The sequence below is a fragment of the Leptonychotes weddellii genome, chromosome 16, assembly GCF_054177405.1.
Source record: "Leptonychotes weddellii isolate Sample4059 chromosome 16, ASM5417740v2, whole genome shotgun sequence".
NCBI classification, from domain to species: Eukaryota; Metazoa; Chordata; class Mammalia; order Carnivora; family Phocidae; genus Leptonychotes; species Leptonychotes weddellii.
This window is the reverse complement of record NC_138384.1, coordinates 37,159,997-37,172,102: the sequence shown is the minus strand read 5'-3', so window position 1 is coordinate 37,172,102 and position 12,106 is coordinate 37,159,997.

Sequence of the window (12,106 nt, the reverse complement as noted above, 5' to 3'; positions counted from 1 at the left end):
TTTCTCCTGAAAACCCCCCTGCTAGCTTTATGGGGTTTCCCTTGTAAATTAATGACTTCTTTTGCTTTTAAATTTTTTTATCACTATATCTTGCATTTAATTATGGTATGTCTTGTTGTGTATCTGCTTTTATTGATTTTATTGGTGGTTCTCTGTGCCTCCTGGATCTGGATATCTATTTCCTTCCCCAGATTAAAGAAATTTTCAACTATGATTTCTTCATATAAATTTTCTGCCCCCCTTTCTCTCTCTTCTTCTTCTTCTGGGACTCCTGTAATATAAATGTTATGTTTGATGGAGTCACTGAGTTCCCTAAGTCTATTCTTTTCTCTCTTCTATGCAGCTTGATTACTTTCCATTACTCTGCCTTCCAGGTCACTAATTCATTCCTCTCCTTCTTCCATCTCACTGTTCATTCCATCAAGTACGTTTCTCATTTCATTTATTGTGTCCTTTATCTCTGCTATGTTATTCCTTATCTCTATATTAAGGATCTCACTCATATCTTCATCTCAAGTCCAGTGAGTATCCTTATGATCATTGCTTTAAATTCTATATCAGGCATGTTAATTATATCTGTTTTTGCTTTGATCTCTGGTTGTAGTCATGTCCTATTCTTTCATTTGAGGTAAATTTCTCTGTCTCCTCATTTCGTCTGCTTCTGTGTCTGTTTCTGTGTGTTAAGAAAGTCAGCTAAAAAAAAAAAAAAAGTCAGCTGTGTCTTCCACTCTTGAAAGTGGTGACTTTATGAAGAGGTCCTGGAGTGCTTGCAGTGTCCCCTGTCCAGAACCTTGGCACTTCAGGAGAGTATCCTATGTGTGTTGCTTACGCCCTACTGCTGTGTCTGAGTCGCTTTTCCTTTCAGTGCTATTGCCTACACTGAGCCTCTGCCTGTTTTGGCCATGCTTGTTCTCTGTGGTGTTAGTGGGACCCAGTCAGGCCAGCTCTTGGGGGTGGTGCCCACCTGGGAACCTGGGAGCAGGGTGGCCATGTTAGCTAAATCGGCCCTAGGCCACTAGTTAGATGAGGACCCCCTGAAGTGCTGTGATGGCTGGGGGCACAAGGCTGAGCACAGCACACAACCCTGGCTGGAGCAGGCTGCTCTGTGCGGTGCAGTGGCTGGGCTCTGGCTGGTGGCTGGGTGCATGGCAGCAGCTACGCACTTGGTGGCTGGGCACAGTGCACAGAGTTGATGGGGAGCGCATGGCTGGTCGTGGCCCATGAAGGTGGCTGGTGGGGGTGACTGGGCAGGGTGTGCAATGGCACCTGTGGGAGTTTGGCTAGGCACAGCACGCAACGCTGGCTTGGGGTGTTGGGCTGGGTAAAACACAAGGTGGCTGGGGGCACAGCATGTGTGTGTCGCGTGCGTGGTGGCAGCTATGCTCTCGATGGCTGGGGTGGGCGCTCGAGGCTTTAACAAATTTGCCCTGAGCCCAGGGCCTAGGCTAGCAGGCTTGGAACGCGCACATCCTCAGGAGAACCCATGGGTTTGGCACACTGCTAGTGGGTTAGGTAGCAAGTGTCTGTGCAGCCCTAACCCCTCAGGTGGCTCTGTGCTTATGAGGGGTGGGGGGCTGGGGAGGAAAATGGCACCTGCTAGCTCCCTTGTTTTTGGAGAAGTCCCCCAACATGCTCTGAAATCAATATGAATAGATCTGTCTCCTGTTTGCCCCCAGTGTTGTGTAAACTGCCATTTTTATGTTGCCTCTCCATGCAGTCTGTTGTTTTCTTAAGGGCAGGGACCCAGCTATCACTTACCTTCCTGGCTCCCCTAGTGCTGAGTCAGCTGACCTCCAAAGCTCCAGGTTTCAAGTCCCACTGATTTTACACACTCACAGAATTCAGGCCCTGTGGTTTTTAAAGCCAAATGCTATGGGGCTTAGTCTTCCCTATGTGAGCTCCCTGGTGTGAGGGCCTGTTTCTCCACCCTCTCTGCAAATGCAGCTCCCTCCCTCCTTCAGGCAGCCTCCCTGCGCCTTTCTGACCTTCCTAAGCTTTCGGATGCAGCTTCTTCTCTGTATTTAGTTGTGAAGTTTGTTCTGCCAGTCTTCGGATCATGTTTATTGACTTGGATGTGGATGATACCTAGTTGAAAACATGAGGCAGGGCGAGCTCAGCATCCTCCTATTCCACCAAATTTTCTTATACTTCTTTGTTCTGTAGGTTTATAGTTTCCAACAATTTGGAAATATTTCAGGCATTATTTCTTCCAGTGATTTTCTGTCCCTCTACCTCTCTTTCAGGGCCTTCAGTTAAATATGTATATTAGTTACTTTGAAGTTGTCTCACTGCTCATTGATAACTGTTTTTTGTTTTTTCTCTTAGTTTCATTTCGAAAAGTTTCTACTGCTACATCATCCAGGTTCCTAAACTTTTCTTCTGCAATGTCCACTTTACCCTTAGTCCCATCCCATTTACCATAAATGATAGCTTTTATCTCTTTTAGTTAGACTAGGGTCTTCCTTAGGTCTTTCATGTTCCTACTTAACATGTTCAGTCTTTCTCCTTGCTTCTTAGACATATGGAATACATTATTCTGTTTTAATGTCTTCTACTTTTACTTTTATTCTGTGCCCGTTTTAAGTGATTGGTTTTTCTTCTGATTTGGGTTATATCCTCTTGTTTCTGTATATTACCATTTATTTTTTATTAAGATGTCAGACATGATTTGTGAATATTTTTGCATTCCTGTAAATATTCCAGTGGGGAGACTGGCATTCTTGCAAAAATTACATAAACAAATGTAAACTGACAACTCTAGCATTGCCTATGAAAGGTGGGGTCCTCAGAAGGGCCATCAAGATTGCTCTCAATCCTCTGCATTTAGGCACCTGTGAATCTGTCTTCTTGTATGTCTCCTGGGGGCTCAAGTGATCACTGATTAGCTTTCATGTTTTAGTAAAAGGAAACCTTTTCAAAATGTACAGCCTTTGTACAGTCATGAGTAATAGTAATTTATCCATATTCCCTCTATTTGCACTGGGTGTATGTTGTGTCTGATATATGGCAGTATAACTAAATGGCTTATAGAACCAAGACCCTCAGTTCTCTCTCCAACCAGGTACTTCCTGGGAGTCCACCTTCAGCCTAGAGGCATAGGTTGAGGGTCCCCAAAGGGTTTGTAAAACAAAACAAACCAACAACAAAAAATTTCCACCACGGAGAATGTAAACAATTTAAAAACAGCTCTGGCCTTTTCTCCTGTGGAGAAACTAGAAGACCCTGGTAGAGGCTGGATTCCTGCAAGGATGCCTTCTAGGGGTGGTCCATTCTTCAGTATGCCATAGCCATGCCCAGCATTTGTTCCCTTATTAATGACCCAGTTTGTCCCTGGGGCATGAAGAAGGTGCTCCTTTGTTTCCACATTCCCTGTTGCTCTTAGGATGACATCCAAACCCCTAATATGTCAGGAAAGATACTTTAGGCTCCAACCCCTCCCCTCTCTGCCTTGATGAATGCTCTCCCAACCACCCCAAACTACATCAACACAATAGAACTTCTTTCCCTCCCTAAAACCCAGCCTCTCCAGCTACCAGGCCTTTGTTCAGATGTTCCTCTCTGCCAGGAACAATGTCCTGAGAGTTTGCATTTATCCCAGGTTTCGAGGTGCTGATGTTGCTGGTCCAAAGACCATACTACAAACTACTGATTCACTCAATTATTATAAGAATTCACATGTTCTCTGAACATTTCCTGCATCTATGTCTTGGGTCTTTCAGTGTCTCAATTCTCCTAAGATTTACAATGAGGAAATGGGTTTGTATGTTCCATATCAATTCCAGAATTTAAATCATTATGTAATCAGCAACCTACAGTCATCAACAAATGTTTTTTTCTCACGTAAGTATTGACTAATTATCAATAAGTAATCCTGTATGAGGCTATTATTCTTACAAAAATAATTTTTAAAGGAGAAATAAAACCACAAATAATTAAGCAATTTGTTTACATGTTAGGACCTGCCACCCTTCCAAAAAATCAGGTTCTTCTCAATGTAATTGGTGAGTACTTACAGACACGGTCCTGTCTTTTCTTGACATGTCCCATTCTGGTCTTAGTGTGTAATTTCCATTAACTTGTCTACTGGTGGGTTCCAACAGAGATAAGTTAGCTCAGTTCCAAGAGACAAAAGCTAGCAGGTGTGGTTTGTGGCACTCTGAAAATTACCATGAAATACATATTATCTTATATGAGACTTGGATAATTTGCATGGGTTTCTCCCGTTTGCCATACTTCCTTTAGAAACAAAGACATAACATCCAATTTCCTTAGAACAAGAAGGCTATGTATTACGTATTGAGGTTTTTTTTCTTTTTATTATAGGATATATAATATATAAAGTTTACCATTTTAACCATTTTTAAATGTACAATAGTATTAAATACATTCACACTGCAGTGCATTCCTCAGCACTCCATTTCTAGAAATTTTTCATCATTCCAAATAACTATTCAATTAAACAATAACTTCTCCTTCCACCCTGCCCCCAGCTGCTGGTGACCTCTTATTCTACTTCATGTCTTTATGAATTTCCCTACTCTAGGTACCTCATATAAATGGAATCATACAATATTTGTCCTTTTGTGTATGGCTTATCTCAGTATGTTTCCAAGGTCCATAAATATTGTAGTATGTATCAGAATTCTATTCCTTTCAAGGCTGAATAATATTCCATTGTATGTATATGCCACATTTTGTTTTTTTTTTAAGATTTTTATTTATTTATTTGAGAGAGAATGAGATAGAGAGCATGAGAGCGGGGAGGGTCAGAGGGAGAAGCAGACTCCCTGCTCAGCAGAGAGCCTGATGCGGGACTCGATCCTGGGACTCCAGGATCATGACCTGAGCCGAAGGCAGTTGCTTAACCAACTGAGCCACCCAGGTGCCCCATGCCACATTTTGTTTATCAATTCATGTGTTGATGGATATTTGGATTGTTTTTCATCCTTTTTGGCTATTGTGAATAATGCTGTCACCATAAATGTCAGTGATTAATTATCTGTTTGAGTCTCTGCTTTCAATTCTTTTGAGTATATATCTAGAAGTGGAACTGCTGAAAAATATGGTAGTTCTGTATTTAACCTCTTGAAGAATCAAAATACTGGTTTCCACAAGGGCTGTACCATTTTACATTCCCATAAGCATTGCACAAAGGGTTCCATTTTCTCCACAATGTCACTGACACTTATTTTCCCTTTTTTAAACTTTCCTGTTATAGCCATCTCAGCAGTGATCTCATTGTGGTTTTGATTTGCATTTTTGATGACTAATTATGTTGACCATTTTTCATGTGTTTATTAGTCATTTATGTATCTTCTTTGGAGAAATGTCTGTTGCTAGTCTTTTCAGTATGTTTGCATCCATTTTCATAAGGGATACTGGTCTGTAGTCTTTTTGTTTTGTTTTTCTTTCTTGTAGTATCTGTGTCTGATTTTAGTATTAGGACAATTCTGGCATCATAAAATGAGTTAGGAAATGTTGCCTTCTTTTCCATTTTTTCAGGGTGTCCTTCTCCTTAAATGGTCTTGGCATCCTTGCTGAAAATTGATTGACCATATATGTAAGGGTTTATTTCTAGGTTCTCTATTCTATTCCATTGGTCTGTATGTCTGTCCTTATGTCACTGCCATACTGTTATAACTAATGTAGCACTGTAATAAATTGTGAAGTTGGGTAATATGAGTCCTCCAACTTTATTCTTCTTAGGATTGTTTTGGCTATTTGGGGCCCTTTGAAATTCCATATGAATTTAGGGATTGGCTTTCCCATTTCTGGAAAAAAAAAAGGGCTGTTGGAATTTTAATTGCATTGAATCTGTGTATCTCTTTGGGTAGTATTGACATCTTAACAATGTTAAGTCTTTTTGTTTTCTTTTGAACATGAGTTATCTTTCCACTTATTTAGGTCATCTTTAATTTTCTCCACAATGTGTTTTAGTTTTCAGCATACAAATATTTCACCTCGGTTAGATTTATTACTAAATATTTTCCTCTTGTAGGTACTATTATAAATGGAAGGAGTTTCCTAATTTCCTATTTGTATTGGTCATTCCTGTTCCATAGATACACAATTGATTTGGGGTACTGATTTTCCCTGCAACTTTGCTATATTCATGTATTATTAGCCTGATTAGTGTTAGTGAATTTTTTTGTGAATCCTTTTATATATAGGATCATGTCAGCTGCAAAAACATACTTTTACAATTTCCTTTCCATTGTGGATGCCCTTTATTTCCTTTTCTTGCTTTATAGCTCTGGGGTAGAACTTCAAGTACAATGCTGAATGGTAACTGTGAAAGCAAGTCTTCTGTCTTTTTCTGACCTTAGAGGAAAAGCTTTCAGTCTTTCACCACTGAGGACAATGTTAGCTGTAGTTTTTTTTCATGTATACCATCATGTTGAGGAATTTTCCCTCTGTTCCTAGTTTTCTGAGCATTTTTATCATGAAAGTTGTTGGATTTTGTTAAATACCTTTTCTGCATAAATTGGGATGATCATGTGAGTTTTTTCATTTTATTAATGGGATGGATTACATTGGTTGATTTCCTTCTCACTCTTGCATTGCTGGGGTAAATTCTCTTTGGTCATGGTGAACAAACCTTTTAATATGCTGTTGAATTCTATTTGCTAATATTTTGTTGAGGATTTTTGCATCTATATTCACAAAGAACATTGACCTATAATTTTCTTTTCATGTGATTTTTTTTATCTGGCTTTCGTATCAGAATAATGTTGGCCTTATAAGTTAGGGAGTGTTTCCTCCTCTTAATTTTTTGGAAGCTTGAGAAGAAGCATTGGTGTTAATTCTTCATTAAATGTTTAGTGGAATTCACTTGTATAGTGATCTGGTCCAGGACTTTTCTTTGTTGGGATGTTTTTGATTACTGATTTAATCTCTTTACTTTTTGTAGATCTGTTGAAATATTCTATTTCTTTGAGTCAGTTTAGATAATTTCTGTGTTTCAAGGATTTTGTCCATTTCTGCTTGGTTATCTAATTTGTTGGTGCACTAATATTACACTGTATGTTAACTGGAATTTAAATAAAAAACTGGAGAAAGAGAAAAATAATTTGTTGGTGTACAGTTGTTTTGTTGTTTTGGTTTTTTGTGTTTTTTTGAGAGAGAGAGAGTGAGAGCACACATGAATGATGGGGGAGGGGCAGAGAGAGAGAAAGAGAGAGAATCTTAAGGAGGCTCCACACCCAAGGAGCCTGACAAGGGGCTTGATCTCATGACCCCTGAGATCATGACCTGAGCCAAAATCAGTCGGACACTTAACCAACTGAGCCACCCAGGTGCCCCTACAGTTGTTCTTAATATTGTCTTATAATTCCTTTTACCTCTGTAAGATTGGTTGTAATATCTCCATTTTCAATTCTGGTTTTGGTTATTTGTGTTCTTTTTTTTTTTTTTTTTTAATTTTTTATTTATTTGTGAGAGAGAGAATGAGAGACAGAGAGCATGAGAGGGAGGAGGGTCAGAAGCAGACTCCCTGCTGAGCAGGGAGCCCGACGTGGGACTCGATCCCGGGACTCCAGGATCATGACCTGAGCCGAAGGCAGTCGCTTAACCAACTGAGCCACCCAGGCGCCCTATTTGTGTTCTTTTTTAGTCTAGGTAAAGGTCTGCCAATTCTGTTGATCTTTTCAAAGAGTCATCTTTTGGTTTCATTGATTTTTCTCTGTGTTTGTCTGTTTTCTATTTGGTTTATCTCAACTTTGTTTTTTTATTATTTCCTTCTTCCATACCTTTTTGTTTAATTTGTCCTTTTTGTAGTTCCTGAGGGTGTAAAGTTAGGTTATTGATTCCAGATATTTTCTCATATAGGCAATTTATGTTACAAGTTTCCCTCCTAGCACTGTTTTTTCTATATATCATTAATTTTGGTATGCTGTGTTTTGATTTTCATTAGTCTTTTCTGATTGATATTTTCTGATTTGTGACTTATTCTTTGACCCTTTGGTTGTTTTCTTAGTCCATTCAGGCTGCTATAACAAAATACCAGAGATTGGGTAGTTTATAAGCAGCTTAAATTTATTTTTCACAGTTCTTTGAGGGTAGATGTCTGAGATCAGGGTGCCAGCGATGTCAGGCTCTCTTTCAGGTCGCAGACTTCTTTTGTATCCTCACAGGGCAGAAGGGGCTAGAGAGTTCTATGGGATCTCTTTTATAAGAGCACTAATCCCATTCATGAGGGTTCCACCATTACGACCTAAGCACCTCTCAAAAGACCCACCTTTTAATACAATCACATTGGGTAGTAGGACTTCAACATAAGAACTTGGGGAGGACACAAACATTCAGACCATAACAATTTTTTAAGAGTGCATAGTTTAATTTCTGCATATTTGCCTACTTTTCCTTATTAATTTCTAACTTCCTCCTGTTGTGGTCAAGAAAGTTACTTTGTATGCTATCTGTTAAATCTACTGATACTTGTTTTATGGGCTAATAAATAAATCCATCATGAAAAATGTGCTGTGTGCAATTGAGAAGAATGTATATTCTGCAGTTTTGAGGTGGAGTATTGTTATTTGTCTGTTAGGTGTAGTTGGTTTATTGAGTTGTTCAAGTCCTTTATTTATCTTCTGTGTGGTGAACTATCCATTATTTCAAGTGGAGTATTGAAGTCTCCAACGATTAACGTACAAGTCTATCTCTCCCTTTAATTCTGCCAATTTTGCCTCATATATTTTGATGGGTCTGTTATTAGATGTGCAAATGTGCAATTAGATAACTGTTATATCTTTTTCCTGTGAACACTTTATTAATATATAATGACCTTGTCACTTGTAATCTTTCAGATTTAAAGTCTGTTTTGTCTGATATTAATATAGGAGGCACCACAGCTGTTTTGGTTACTATTTGCAAAGAAGAATTCTTCCACTCTTTGATTTTTAACACATTTGTGTCTTTGGATCTACTGTGACTCACTTGTAGACAGCATTTGCTTGGATCATTTTTTAATCCATTCTGCCAATCTCTTTTATTAGAGAATTTAATCCATTTACATTAAAAGTAATTACTGGAAAGGAGGAATTTCTGACTCTTTGCTCTTGATTTTCTATATGCCTTACAGCTTTTTGATTCCTCATTTCCTCCATTGGTGTCTGAGGAAGCTTGGGTGACAACTAAAGTGAACTTTTTAAGGTGGACAGTAGTCCCTCTGGCAGATGAGCTTGGTAATAAGGGAGATAAGGAAGACATTCTAGGCTGAAGGAATAGCATGCCAAGGGAATATTTTTTGTTCAAGGAGGCATAAGAGGACCTGTGTGGTTGCCAAAAGAAACCTTAATCTTCTGAGACACAATATTGTCATGGGGCAGTTGTATGGTCTTTTACTGGGTGCTCAAATCTGGCCTGTGTTCTTAAGATGTGTGACTATGGGAAACTTACTAGAGTTGAGTCTCAGGGTGCTGAGAATGCCACGGAGATGATTGTGACATTCACCTCATAGTCAGTGGGAGGATTAATAAAAGTAAGAAAAACACACCAAGCAACTCACATGTGCCAGGCACCCCACCGTTTGCTTTATGAATATTTTCTCTTTAATTCTCACAACCACCTGGTAAAACAGGAATTAATTTTGTGTTGATGTAGAAATCAAGGCTTGAGAGTTGAACGGACTTCCCCAAGTTTATATAGGCATACCTCATTTTCTTGCACTTCACTTTATTGAGATTTGCATTTTTTTTTACAAACTGATGGAGGTTTGTGGCAAACTTGCATCAAACAAATCTGTTGACATCGTTTTTCCAACAGCATTTGCTTGCTTTGTGTCTCTGTCACATTTTGGTGATTCTCACAATATTTAAAACCTTTTCTTTATTATTGTATTTGTTATGGTGATCTGTGATCAGTGACCTTTGATGTCACTATTGTCATTGCTGGGGTGCCAGGAACCGCACTCATATAATACCATGAACTTAATCAATAGTGTGTTCTGACTGCTCCACTAACCTCCTGTTCCCCCATCCCTCTCCTCTCAGGCCTCCTTATTCCCTGAGACACAATATTAAAATGAGGCCAAGTGACAATCCTACAATGGCCTCTAAGTTTTCAAGTGAAAGGAAGAGTCACACATCTCTCAGAAGCTGGAAATGATTAAGCTTAGTGAGGAAGGCATTCAAAAGCCAAAAGAGGCTGAAAGCTAGGCCTCTTGCACCAAACAGCCAAGTTGTGAAGGCAAAGGAAAAGTTCTTGAAGAAAATGAAAAGTGCTACTCCAGTGAACACACAAATGTGTGAACACCAGCCACAACATTCCCATAAACCAAAGCCCAATCCACAGCGAGGCCCTAACTCTTCAATTCTAGGTAGGCTGAGAGAGGTGAGAAAGCTGCAGGAGAGACGCTGGAAGCTAGCAGAGGTTGATTCATGCAGTTTAAGAAGCCATCCCTAGAACATAAAAGTACAAGGTGAAGCAGTGCTGATGTAGAAGCTGAAGCAAGTTATCCAGATCTAGATAAAATAATTAATGAAGGTGGCTACGCTAAATAAATTTTCAATGTAAATGAAACACCTTCCATTGGAAAAAGATAACATCTAGGACTTTCATAGCTAGAGAGAAGCCAATGCCTGGCTTAAAGCTTCAAAGTACAAGCTGACTCTTCTTAGAGGCAAACACAGCTGATGACTTTAAGTGGAAACCTAGCGTCCATTTACCATTCTGAAAATCCCAGGACCCTTAAGAATTATGCTAAATCTGATCTGCCTGTGTTCTGTAAATGAAACAACAAAGCCTGGATGACAGCACATCTGTTTACAACATGGCTTACTGAATATTTTAGGCCCACTGTTAAGACCTACTGCTCAAACAATGAATCATGGAACACTACATCAAAAACTAATGATGTACTGTATGGTGACTAACATAACATAAAAACAACAACAAAAAGACCGACCGTTCAGGAAAAAAAGATTCTTTTCAAAATATTATGGTCTAATTGACAATGCACTTGGTCACCCAAGAGCTCTGATAGACGTGTACAATGAGATTAATGTTTTCATGCCTGCTAACACAACATCCATTTTGCAGCCCATGAATCAAGGAGTAATTTTGCCTTTCAGGTCTTATTATTTAAGAAAAACATTTTGTAAGGCTATCGCTGCCATAGATAGTGATTCCTCTGATGGAGCTGGGAAAAGTAAGTAAAAATCTTATGGAAAGAATTCATCCTTCTAGATGCCATTCATGATTCATGATTCATGGAAAGAGGTCACACTATCAACATGAACAGGAGTTTGGAAGAAGTTAATTCCAACCCTTGTGTATGACTTTGAGGGATTCAAGACTTGATTGGAGGAAATTAGTACAGATGTGGCAGAAATAGCAAGTGAACTAGAATTAGAAGTGGAGGTTGAGGATGTGACTGAATTGCTGCAATCTCATGATAAAACTGAAGGGATGAGGAGTTGCTTCTTTTTTTTTTTTTTTTTTTAAGATTTTATTTATTTATTTGACAGGGAGAGACACAGCGAGAGAGGAAACACAAGCAGGGGGAGCGGGAGAGAGAGAAGCAGGCTTCCCGTGGAGCAGGGAGCCTGATGTGGGGCTCGATCCCAGGACGCCGGGACCATGACCTGAGCCGAAGGCAGACGCTTAACGACTGAACCACCCAGGCGCCCCGAGGAGTTGCTTCTTATGGATGAGCAAAGAAAATGGTTTCTTAAAATGGACTCTACTCCTGGTAAAGATGGTGAAGATTGTTGACATGACAGCAAAGGATTTAGAATATTACATAACTTAGTTGATAAAGCAGCAACAAAGTTTGGGAAGATTGACTCCACAGTTTTGAAAGTTCGAGCTATCAAACAGCATTTCACGACAGAGAAATCATTCTTGAAAGGAAAAGTCAATTGATGCAGCAAACTTCATTGCTGTCTTATTTTAAGAAATTGCCACAGCCGGGCGCCTGGGTGGCTCAGTTGGTTGAGCGACTGCCTTCGGCTCAGGTCGTGATCCTGGAGTCCCGGGATCGAGTCCCGCATCGGGCTCCCTGCTCGGCAGGGTGCCCGCTTCTCCCTCTGACCCTCCCCCCTCTCATGTGCTCTCTCTCTCTCATTCTCTGTCTCAAATAAATAAATAAAAATCTTTAAAAAAAAAA